A 13,174-nucleotide genomic window follows, 5' to 3' on the forward strand; every position below is an offset into this window, starting at 1 on the left:
AAAAGCAGTGTTTTTATGATTCATAGATTCATAGATTAGTACTAAGCTATCTGCCCTTGTGAGCCATTTTAAGCTTAGCCAATTATCCCTTGTGAGACTCAAACCCTGCACCTTGTGCTTGTAAGGCAAACACCTTAACCATTAGGCCACCCTCCCAACCCCTTTTTTACATACATAGACTTTTTGCTTAACTACAAGCAAACTAGTATAATTACTTCCTTCTGTATTACTGATCTGTGAAAATTTGGAATTCACTTGCTGATTCCTGCTAAAATGAAATAAGTGATTGCCTGAAAAAATATGCACTTTTAGAAGGACTTTCTCCCGTCTTCAAAGTTGGTCAGCTGTGAAGATCATACATAAAGTAGCTAAATGCATACAGTTACAGCCTAATGCTTAATAGGTACTAGGTTCAAGTCTTGTGTTGCTTTAAACTGTTAAATCTACGTTTGAGTTTTACCGTGTTTCGTTTCGTCAGTGGCACCACTTGTGTTCTGACTTGAGGTTGCTGTCAGACTTAGTTTTCCTTGAAACACTGTCTGAAAATACATTGTCAAGTTATTACCAGCACTGTTAAATTGCTGAAACTTGTTGCACACAATAGGAAGAAACAAGTCTGGTGTGTAGCGAAACATTTGCATGTATTATGAAACAAAGTGCCCCTCCTATTTTAACAAAACATGTACCTGGCTCTGTAGGTTGCATTAGTACAAAATATAGATATGAGGTTGTTTATCAAGCTTCCAGAAGATTAATTAATTGCAAGCTTGATATTCAGACATTTGATCCTGTGGTATTTTCTTTAAATGTTTGTAAAAAATGCTATGTATCACTAAGTTTTACAGAAAATAACTGAAATGTTAAAAAATGCATGCATACCTTGTAGTAGAAAATTATTGCTGAAAAATACTGGTGATTCAGTTGATGGAAAAAAACTGCTTGCTGATTTTATGAACACATAATATAAATTAAATCTTAAGCACTTAAAGTACTTTTGATTTGGTTTATAAAACATTTGCTTAATGATTGTTTATAAAACATTTGCTTAATGATTGTTTTTTTTTTATAACTTATGGACTCGGAAAAGATAGATGAAATCTTAAGCCCACTCTGATGTAGTTTATTGCTTTGTGACATCGATGTGGCAGGCTGACTCTAATAAGCCATGCACGGTCATTAGCAGAACACTGATGTGAAAATAGGTAACGGTACTTACACAGTGGCTTTAATAACAAACAAATATTTGGTGGTATTTTTTTTTCAATGCACGCTTGCTTGAATGTAATTGTAGTAAATCTTACATCTAACTTAGTTGAAGAACTGGACATGGAAAGTGGATTTGTTCCCTTCAGAGGTAATTTCAAATAGAAAGTCAATCTGTCAAGCCTTTAACCAAATCAGGTTCAGTACAGATCAAGAGATTTGGTATGCCCCAGAAAAATGTTTTCCAGATGCCCTTTCTGAATTTTCAAAACATCAGATTAAAACAAATTATTGAAAATAACTATATTATGGGAAATTATTGCATTTTGCCTGCACTGCAATGACTAAAGCTATATTCTTGACAGGGTAACTTTCTGTTTATTCTCTTTTATTATGCGATTGGGAAAAAAGATAAGAACATTTAAATGAGTTCTTATTTTTTTACTTTTGCATTCAGTTACACAGAATTCCATTTTGTTCAGTAAATTCTTGATGATATAAAATTGTCCATGGTTTTCCCTTTTATTAAGAAGATAATAAGAAAGTATTAACACATATGCTCTTGCCCTTTGCAAACTTTGCTCTGTTGCTGGCTGAAAATAATTTAAATTGGAAATGATACGGCAAGTAACTGCTTATAGGTTCATAGGTTCATAGGTTCATACTAGACTATCTGCCCTAGGGCATTTATAAGCCTAGCCAGAATGTGTTTGGCTTTCGCCACCCATTTTAAATTTATTTTGCTATGCCCTTTTTCGAGGTTAGTATACTGTGCCTCTGTCTAACAGTGACACAGAAGTGATACCCGGGGTAAACCTACAATCTCCCATCCACTCATCAAGATTCCTCTTGAAGAGAGTCAATGAGGGACTCTGCCTAACCTGGACTGGGATTTTATTCCAGAGTGAAGGGAGCCTCTGGGTTATGAATCTGTCCCTCCAGCATATCCTATTTATTTCAGTGCTGAGGTTCAAGTCTCTCGAGCGCGTAGCTTGATGGGATTTGGATTTTCTGAGGTGCAGCATGTCCATTAATTCCGGGTTGGACATGGCTTTATATGTCAGGCACAGATCGCCTCTGAACAGGCGGTATGCCACTGAGTAGAGCTGGAGTTTCTTTAACCGGGCAGCATATGGCATCTATTTGAGCCCTTTGATCCTTTTGGTGAGGTACTTTTGGGGTCTTTCCAGTTGCTGCAGGTGTCTGGTAAGGTACATCCCAAAAGGGGCATTGTACTCAATTATGGGCCTGATGAGGGATGAGTAAAGAGGCACGATGACCTCCCCTGATCTAGATGTGAATCCCGTCATGATTAGGTGGGCTATATAAAATGTTTTTCTAACCACTTTGGCCACGTGGTTGTCAAATGAGAGATTGCTATCAACTTGGGTCCCCAGGTCCCTAATTACTTCTTCTGTACTTAATGGATTACCACCTATGTGGTAATTTGTGGGCACTTTGTTTTTGCCAAAGGGGATGACTATACACTTTTTGGCATTTAGCTTGAGGCCATGGCTGTGGCACCAGTTGTCTGTTTCTATGAGGCCCTTTTGGAGGATGCTTGTGTCGGCTGGAGAGTCGATTATGGCACCCAGTTTGCAGTCATCTGCGAACTTGGTCAGCCACAGTCCTTCCGTGTTGGCCTGTACCTCCGAGAAATATATACCGAACAAGATAGGTCCCAGGACTGAGCCTTGTGGGACACCACTTGTAACTGGTTTGGAGTCTGACATGGCTCCAGCAATTCTAACCATGTGGGTTCTGTCCTTGAGCCAGTTTGCAATCCATCTAGTGACATAGGGGTTTAGATTTAAGCTGGTGAGCTATCTATAATGCCCGAGTGGGGTATTGTATTGAAGGTTTTTGCGAGGTCCAGGTAGGCTGTGTGGACCACCTTCCCCTCGTCAATGGCCTTGGTGACTGTTTCAAAGAAATCAACCAGGTGTAAGAGGCAGGATCTGCCCTTAACAAAGCCGAACTGGGTAGGATCCAGTGTCTGTAGGTCCCCAATATCTTTATTTATGAGGTCCATGATGATCCTTTCCATAGCTTTGCAGACCAAGCTAGTCAGGCTTATGGGGCGATAGTTTCCAGGATCCGTTGAGGCACCACCTTTATGGAGAGAGACCACTGTTGCTGTACGCCACTCTTTGGGCACATATCCTGTAGATTGAACAGTAGTTTTATGTTTGGGTTTAGCTCTTCTTGGGGTTCATGTAGGACGCAGCCCGGGACACCGTCTGGTCCCATTGATGCTGTGTTTTTTGCTTTGGAGAGGGCGGCTCTTACCTGAGCATCTGAGATGTCAGGGGGGCAGCACTCTGCTGGGATAGGTATTTGCCCTTTTGGTGGGGAGGGGCGTTTGCGCTGAACCTGTCAGCTAGGATGTTGGCAATGTCTGTGGGTTCAGTGTATTTTTTGTCATTTTGGACTAATTCTGAGCATATCTGGGAATTACCACCCAGGTTCCTAACATAACTAAAGAAAGCCTTGAGATTATCCTTAGTGTCCTGTGCAATTTTTCTCTCGAAGCTGGCCTTAGACAATTTTATGAGTGCCCGTAGTTTTTTGCTAATACTGATTAGTGATGCCTTCCCTTTTTGGGATTTTGCTCTATCATTTAGTAGCTTCCTCCTTCTATTGTATAGTTTGTTTATGGCTGGGGTCCATCAGACAGGACGTCTGCCTTTGGAGGATTGGGTCTTGGTTTTATTTGGGATCGCATGATCCATGCATTCCTGAAGGTGTTCATAGAATGCGTTTAAAAAGGATTCTGCGGTCTGGGCCGCATTTTCCACAGGCCCGGGGGCTTTGAAGGATTCCACCTCGGTTTTGAGGAGTGTGAAATTTGCTTTAGAGAAGTTTTTCGCTGTGGTTTTCTGGGCAGGGGGTGGGGTCAGGATGTGAATATCCAGTGAGATTAGTTTATGGTCTGATCTTACCAGTGAGGGATACACTTCTGGTCTGGAGCATAGAGTCCCCATGTTGGTGATGATCAGGTCCAGTATGTTTTCCCCTCTTGTGGGAGTGGTAACAAGTTGTTCCATAGCATTTGAGTTTATAAATTCTAGGAACCTTTGGGCTAGGGTGTTGGAGCTGGAGTAATGCTCACAGTCTATGTTTGGGTAGTTGAAGTCGCCCAATATAATGGTGTTTGGAGAGACCTTCATATTTTCCAGTGTTCTCAGAAAGGCCGAGTGGGGTTCCTGGGTTTGGGAGGGTGGTCTGTAGCAGGCTATAAACTGGAAGGCAGTTTTACCCACTGTTAGTTGCACATGGATAGTCTCTGATGCTTCGTGCTTTGCCACCAACCTGGAGGTGTGGGAATCTTTGATGAATATCGATACTCCCCCTCCTTTTGTGGTTCGGTCCAAGTTTTGGGGCCAAAAAGCATGGTATGAGGTATAACCTGGTAGTGCTGGGGTGCTCTCGGGAGCTCTGAACCAGGTTTCTGTTACTGCACAGATATCGATGTTCTCCATGCTAAGGAGAGTTTTGAGTGTGTGCATCTTGAGGTTTAGACTTCTGGCGTTGAGTAGCATTACTCTTAGTTTATGGCAGATAAACCCCATGGATCAGTAAATCAAAGCATTTGTTTTAATTGTGTTATTGAACTATACCTTGCTTGCTACATTTCTTGTTCCAACCACCTACCTGCATGCTACCTGCTGTCACTGTTTAGTTAGTAAGCCCTGTGTTTATTTTCTCTGGTGTAACTTTGCTAGCTGGATGCTAAGTTTGTGGTTGTTTTATACAACTTCATTGACAAATCCCTTGCTGATTTACAGCGTATATATTTCTGAATGAGTATGTTTGATTAAAAAAATGTTAGTAACTTTATATGGTGTCATTTTGCTGCAAAGAAAGGGTTCCTATGTTTGATGTGCATTACCTGTGCCTGAGTTGTGACCCAAGTGCTGGAGAGCTTTCTAAGGAAGGGATGGCTGTAGATCTAATGGCTAGAGGTGTCTGTTGTTTCTCAGTGGGGTATGAGGTTTCTGCCTCTTTGAAGTTTTTTTTGTTGGAATCTAGTAGAAGGGTACTACTGCATCGGGCAGTAAATTTATATCAGATGGCCGACTTATGTACAGCTGCAGTAAGCTTGTGTCAGATGCAACACTGCAGTAAAGTTGTGACAAATGCAACATGTCAGGGTGTCTTTTTTCTGCTTACTGGTGCCCATTCAGATGGCCGTCATGGATTTTCTCTTTTAATCCTACTGTACTTTGCTCCTGACAATAGAGTCTAAGAAGTTAGTGCAGTGGATGTTGCTACTGATGTCCCACTCCTCAGAGTGCAATGTAGTCACGGCCCTGCCCCTGTTCTAGACACTTCTTCCACACGAATCTTCCAGGGATTCTATCATAGAGCCTGGGCCTAGACACACACACTCACCCAGTCCCTCCACTCCAGAGAAAGGTGATTGTGATTAGGATTCAGCATTAATCCTTAACACCCTCAACAGATGGCTGAGCTGCTAATCAAACTTGGGGTGCACTCAAGTCTTTATCACTCTGCGCTGACGGAGCTGCTATAGCAAGTCAGGAATTTGAAGAAATAGCTTTGCATTTCATGGTTCAGGGTTTTTTAATACATTTGTTGGAATTGACTATGTTCCTAAGTCACACCATATTTAAAATTTGAGCAATCAGTACAATTTATCAAATATACTTTCCTCAGCTGCCTTACTGTACCTCCCCTGAACTCGTTGTGGAGTTATCAGTACGGTAGCATGTTTACATGTGCTGAAAGCCCTTTTTTAGTGTCCAGAACTTCTGGAACAACTGTTGTGTCTTTTTGGTTTGTGATTATATGTGCTAATAATCTATGATTTTGTGAGTGTATGCTCTTTCATTTATGAAATATTAATTGAAAACACATTGAGTACTCTGTTATAATCAACAAATGTTGTTTAACTTGGATATTATTAAAATTATAGAAATAAAAGGAAGTGTGACTCCTGTGGATACTGTGGTTCAGTCAGTAAATAATTTGTATTTTCGTCTTTCTTTGCACATGGAGTTTGTATATTGAGGTAGGTTGGTACGGGCAGTGAGGGCTTTCGGGTGCAGGTGAGTAAAGCCCCTCACTGTGACTTTCTGACTTGATGTTTTAGTGTTTACTGATTTTCCTCTGGTATTCGTAGTTTTATTAGTTTTTTTCTGTAGTAAGTCTGCCTTTGATTATTTAACTGCTGAAATGCATTCTGGAGCAGAAATGAATTTTTTTAATTAATTATTGTATGCACACCAGTCTGCTTTGCATACAGTTCATTTTGGGGGATTTATTTTGACAAAATTATTTTCAACTCTTTCTTCTCATTTTTTTTAAATTTCTGCTGCTTTTGTTGGTTGCTTTTCTATGTAGCTGCATTTCTGGGGTAGACCCTTTCTATGTCCCTTACTTCACAGGACCCTGTGTAGTGTGGGTATTTCCTTTAGATGAGCCACATTATATCCTTTTCACATCAGCTTCAATATTTGGCAACTCAACTTATGTTTTTGGTGTTTTATTGGGTTATCCCATGTCATTGTTATTGATTATCACCTCTTTGTGAACTGATAGTTCAGGTTAGTTGTTTTCAGTATGACTGTGTCAGATCCATACATGCAGTTATGACACAGTTCCACATTTTCCACTACAATAACAGCAAGCTTATGTTCTTGCCTTGTTTTCTGTTATGTAGCACAGAATTCCTTTTATTGTATTGGTTTGCACTTTTTCTTGCGGTGTCTTTTTTTTTTTTGCCTGCTGCTAGAACAAGCTGTGTGTCTTATTTTCTTTTGAAATGTTTCTGATTGCCTGAGAATGGCTGTTATTAATTTTTCCCCCTAGATAGCTCAGAATTGCACAAAGTTTTGAGTGGAAGATGTTAGTAAGTATGCACATAGTCCAGCTACTACAGTTGCATTCCTTAGACCTTGGAGTGTATAGCCTTGCCTTGCACTGATTTCTTGGGAGTTCATTGCATTCATTAATTCTTTGGTTACATGCTTTATCAAACTAAGGGTTTTTGGGATCTGGACTGTATCCTAACATTCGGTGTGGGAAGGGCTGGGAAAGTAACCTGGATGGGATGCCAGCCTTTCACAAGGCATGCATATAGACTCAAACACACACACACACACACACACACTCACACACACACACACACACACACACACACACACACACACACACACACACACACACACACACACACACACACACACACACACGCAGCTTGCACATGTAAGGGCAATTTGGAGGATTGTCAGTTTGCCTTTGGTATAGCTTTGATAGCTTTGGAAGCTGTGAAGAAATAAGAATATGTGGGGAAAATGTATGTAGATGGTGGGGGGTCATGCAGGATCTGCTCATTAATTCACTGCAGTCATGTAGTTTTTTTTTTGTTTTACTGCTTCAATAATGCAAAATTATTGTTGCAAATCAGGCAGTAAAATTATATAATTTGCGGGATACTCTCATTTATTTCACCTTTACTTTAGTTTTAGAAGTAATTATGTCTTAAATAATTTTGTCCTCATTTCTTCACGCTAGTTTTTTCTTATATTCCCACATATCAATGTACATCTTGCTTTGTTTTATTTTTATTGTATCTTTCCCTCAGATTGATTTTCCTGATTTGTCAAATTTACTTGGTTATTTGTTGCGGACGTGACGGCTAGATGCCATTTATATATCAGATGAAAATGTGGCATCCTAATTTGATATTCAAATAAACTGTGCTCTGCATGACAGCTGCAGGCAGGAGGTGGCTGTCACGTGCTGATAACTTGCGGATATAGTATGAAAACAAGAAAATAAAATATTATGTTGTGGCTACATTAAGAACATTGAATACTAATTTAGTAAAAGTGTACCAGTTTCTTTACTGAAATGTTTAGTGAGTTAACGGCAAGACAGCCCATCAAGAGTAATTTAAAAAAGTGCTAAAGATCTGGAAGATTTCATTTAAAAGTATTTTAAAAGGAAGGGAATCACCAACCTCTTGGAAGAAAGCTGGGGTGGTGTGTTACCTAATGTGGTAAAGACTCATCAGATCCAGCTTCGTATTTATTTATTTTATTTTACATTTGTTGACTGGGATAGTCCGACTGGATAGATGTCCATTTTCAGTAGTGGCCTGGGCAGAAAGGCTCTAAGGTCAGCAAATTTGATTAAAAATTACAGTATATACAGGAATTAACATATTTAAGCAAGCAGTTAAGTTTAAGATACAATATTTACAGAGGTTACATACCTAGGCAAATTATAGAAGTTCCAGGGTTAAAGAAAATCCAGAGACTAGGTCATCATTAAGTAATTCAAGTCAGCTAAGAATACTGTTATTAACTCATACAGTTAGTTGCAGATGCAATATTTACAGTGGTTACATACCTAAACACGTTAGAGTTAAACAAAGTAAAGGTCAGGATAGTGCCACAGGTAAGCTAAAATAACTATTTTAGTCTAATTGTCAAGGAGAGTTAGTCGGGTTTGCTACACTGACATAGCCAGTTTAGTGTCAGATGTTGTTTAAGTCTAGTCTTGAATTGACAGGGAGTAATTTCGGTTAGGAGAGAGTTCCAGGATCTGCCTACAGAGTTTGCGAAGAGAGAGTCAGCGGTGGAGTTATTAGTTTTGATAGTCTATACTAGTAATTTATTAGAGGATCGAAGAGGTCGGGGGTTGTGATAGGGGGTGGTAATATTTTTAAGAGCAGGAGTATTATCTGGATTGTAAAGGATCTTATGGGCAGTAATCATGAGGTTATGCTGGATCAAGCTGGGTCATTCTGGCCACCCAAGCTGGTTTAGGTTAATACAATGATGAGTCTTATAAGGCAGGCCACTGGCAAATATGGCAATATGGTTATAGCAGAAAGAGAGTTTGTTACGGACAGATTTGTTTAGATTGGAGAGTATCAGGGATGCATACAGAAGAGCTGAAAGTAGGTGAGAGCGAGCTATGGCAAATCTAGCAGGAGGGGTTAAGGTGTTTATCCTGTAAAGTGAGCCTAGTTTTTTATTGATGGTCTTTATGGATTGATTAACATGTAAGTCGAATTTAAGATTATTATCGATTAAAACACCTAACAGTTTTGTAGAGGAGTCTGGGGAGATTATTGTGCCATTATTAGATTTAATGATAAAAATGAATGCAGTAGACCTGTGTGTTGGTGAGAAAAACAACAGTTTTTTTGGGGGGGGGATTCAGAATCAGATGATGACCAGAAAGCCAGTTTTCAATTGTGTTAAAGGTGGTTTGTTTAGCTGACCACAGTTCGTTTCGAGATGTGGCTGAGCATGTCAGGGTGGAGTCGTCAGCATATTGGACACAGCTGACTGTAGGGATAGCAGAATAGAGGTCATTAAGAAGATGGAGAATAGAAGGGGCCCTAGTATGGATCCCTGGGATACACCTAATGTGTTGGGTAGGAGTTTAAAAAGTTTGTTTTTCCAAAGGACAGCCTGCTGTCTATCATTCAGATAGGATTGGAACCATTGGATGGCTGTAGCATCTAGGCAGAAAGTTTTCAGGGTGTGGATTAGTAATTGGTGATCCACCATATCAAATGCCTTGGAGAGATCCAAGAAGAGGGCAGAGGATATGTTATTGTTATTGCGGTTATGGTTTATTGTATTGGAGAAGGCTAGAAGGGCTGAAGTTGCACTGTGGTGAGGTCAGAAGCCATGCTGGGAGCTTGCCATGAGGTTATTCTGAGTTAGGTGATGCATCAGTTGTTTATGGATACATTTTTCCATAATTTTTGCAAGTGGGGATAGTATTGCTATTGGCCTATAATTGAATAACTCAGTAGAACTACCTCCTTTGTGAAGTGGGATTACATAAGATAATTTCTAAATAGAAGGGATTCTGGCTTCTGCTATTGTTTGATTGATTAGTATCGAGATGGGGTAAGCAATGGCATTGGCTGCTTTTAGTAGATACTCGGCAGGGAGATGATCAGTGGAGACTGTAGTTGGTTGTAGTTTTTTAATCAAGGTATGGATGAGTGAGGTGGCAACTGGTTGGAATCTAAATGTAAGGTGGTTTCTGGGGGTGTTGGTTTCATAGCAGGGGGAGCTGGGAGGTTGGCTCGCTGGGGCTTGAATGGTCTTAGTAAGGAAACAGTTAAAATTGTCGGAGACTTCCTCAGAAGGTTTATCAGTGGAGCCTGCATGGACTGGGGTGGAAGTTTGTCCAGGATGTAATTGTTTATTTAAACCTGCCCAAAACTTCTGTGGCTTGTTATGATTTATTTTCTGTAGATTATAATAGTAGTTTTTTTTGTCTTGTAGAATTTTTTTTTAGTGTTGTTCCTTATTTGCCTATATTTAATGTGATCTTGGGGGTCTTTAGTAGTTCGCCATAATTCCCATGCCTTATTTCTGAGGGTGATCTTTAGTTTAGACTCTTTGGCAAGTCATGGCGCAGTTTTTGCCTTAGTTCTTGTTGAACAAATGGGTGCATAAGAATCAAGGATTTCTAGGAATTTGTTGTTAACGTATGTGACTACTTCATCTTAGGGGAGGTATTTTAGAACAGACCATTTACATGAGTTTAGCTCTTGTTAGAATTTGGTGGGGTTAAAGTATTTTTTGTTTCTTACCATTCTAAGTAAGGGTTGTTGGGGGTTGATGGCTTTGTGCTTAATAATATAGGTGAGAAGGTGATCGCTTAGGTCATCAGGGAGGGTCCCAGAGGTGCACAACTGGGGATGATTATTTCGAAGTACACAATCAAATATGCTTTCTTTTGGGTTTGGTATACCTATCCTGGAAAGGGTTGTGATGATTTGTGAGAATGCATACAGGTTAACATGGGAGGTTGGGGAGTCTGAGGAACAGGTATTCCAGTCTATGTTGAGGTATCCGAGTAGTATGGTTTCTTGGGGGTAGTGACATGTTAGACATTGAAGGGTATCTTCAAGTGTAGCTACATTATTACCTGGGGGAATGTACATACAGATGATATAAATACATTTATTTTTATTAATTTGTAGTTTGGTGGCAAGAATCTTTGAGTTGTTAATTTGAGGTGGTTGTATAGTTTCAATGGTGATGTTCAATGCAGATTTATATGGAACAGCTACCCCACCCCCTTTCTTGGAAGCACTATCCAGCTTGTATATGTTATACCCAGGTGGTAGCACTTCATTGTCTGTAGTGCAAGATTTTAACCAGGTTTCAAATAAACAGAGAATCTCAGGGGAGTGGACAGCTAGGAGTGCTTGGAGTTCGTGCACCTTGTTGTTAATACTTCTAATGTTAAGGTGACAGGCCAGGAGAGAGTTAGCTGGCCTGTTAATTATGGGTTCATAGGTAGGTACTAGGCTATCTGCCCGAGGGCATTTATAAGCCTAGCCAGAGTGTGTCGGCTTTTGCCACCCCATTGATTAATTAACTGATCCTCTGTCAAGCAGAGCCAATGAAGTGATCCCAGGGGTGTATTTTCTGTTACCCATCCACTCGTCAAGGTTTCTCTTGAAGAGTGTTAGTGAGGGGCTCTGCCTGATGTAATTTGGAATTTTGTTCCAAAGCATGGGGAGTCTCTGTGACAGGAATCTATCCTTCCAGCATGTTCTGGTTATTGTTGTGGTGAGGTTTAGCTCACTAGAGCGCGTGGCTCTCAGTGGCTTGGATTTCTTTAGGTGGAGCATGTTCATCAATTCTGAGTTGGACATGGCTTTGTAAGTCAGGCAGAGATCTCCTCTGAGTAAGTGATATGCCACTGAGTACAGCCGGAGTTTTTTCAGTCGTGCTGCATAGGATATATGTTTGAGGCCAGTAATCCTCTTGGTGAGGTTCTTTTGTGGTCTTTCCAGCTGTTGGAAGTGTCTTGTGAGGTACATCCCAAATGGGGCATTGTACTCTATGATGGGTCTAGTGACTAGTAGAGGGGCTCTATATCCTCTTTATTTCTAGATGCAAACCATTTAGTAATTAGATGGGCCACATAGAAGGATTTCCTAACTACTTTGGCAATATGATTGTCAAAGGAGAGATTACTATCTACCTGGGTCCCCAGATCTCTTATTACCTCTTCTGTATTAAGGGGGCTGCCACCTATGTGGTAATTCTTGGGTGTTTTGTTTTTCCCAAATGGGATGACTATGCATATTTTGGCATTTAGCTTGAGGCCATGACTTTGATACCAGGTGTCCGTCTCAGTAAGGCCCTTTTGAAGGATGTTCGTGTCAGCCGGAGTGTCAGTTATGGCTCCCAGTTTGCAGTCATTGGTGAACTTGGTTAGCCATAGTCCTCCTGTGTTTGCCTGTACTTCTGAGAAGTATATGCCGAACAGTAGGGGTCCCAGGACTGAGCCTTGCAGGACACCACTTGTGACTGGTTTAGAGTCGGACTATTCTTACTGAGTGAGTTCTGTCTATAAGCCAGTTGGCAACCCATCTCGTGATGTAGGGGTTTTTGTTCAGGCTGGTGAGTTTTTCTGTAATACCCGAGTGGGGAATGGTGTCAAAAGCCTTGGCAAGGCCAAGGTAGGCTGTGTCAACCACCTTTCCCTCGTCTATGGCCTTGGTGACTGTCTCAAAGAAGTCAACCAGGTTTAGTAGGCATGATCTGCCCTTAACAAAGCCGAACTGGGTCAGGTCAAGTGTTTGGAGGATCCCAATGTCTTTGTTAATGAGTTCCATGATGATGCGCTCCATAGCCTTGCAGACCAGGCTAGTCAGGCTTATGGGGCGATAATTACCAGTGTCAGTTGTGGCCCCTCCTTTACAGAGAGGAATAACCGTTGCTGTGCACCATTCTATGGGCATGTAGCCTGTGGAGAGGCTGAGGTTGAACAGCGTGTTTAGGTGGGGGGTTAGTTCATTCTGTAGTTCGTGCAAGATGCAGCCTGGGACATCATCTGGTCCCATTCACGCTGTGTTTTTGGCTTTTGAAAGGGCTGTTTTCACCTGTGCGTCTGTGATTTTTGGGACACTATGCTTTTCCGGTATTGTTGTGGGCCCTTTTGGAGGTGA

General features: G+C 40.9%; 1 protein-coding gene across 1 annotated transcript in view; it reads left to right on the plus strand.

Annotated features, from left to right (window-relative positions):
• FIGN (fidgetin, microtubule severing factor) overlaps positions 1–13,174 on the plus strand; it is a 1,110,432-nt gene that overhangs the window by 16,146 nt on the left and 1,081,112 nt on the right. The gene's annotated exons all lie outside the window — the stretch shown is intronic.

The sequence above is a fragment of the Protopterus annectens genome, chromosome 6.part0 (assembly GCF_019279795.1).
Source record: "Protopterus annectens isolate FY-2018-M chromosome 6.part0, PAN1.0, whole genome shotgun sequence".
Classification (NCBI taxonomy): domain Eukaryota; kingdom Metazoa; phylum Chordata; order Ceratodontiformes; family Protopteridae; genus Protopterus; species Protopterus annectens.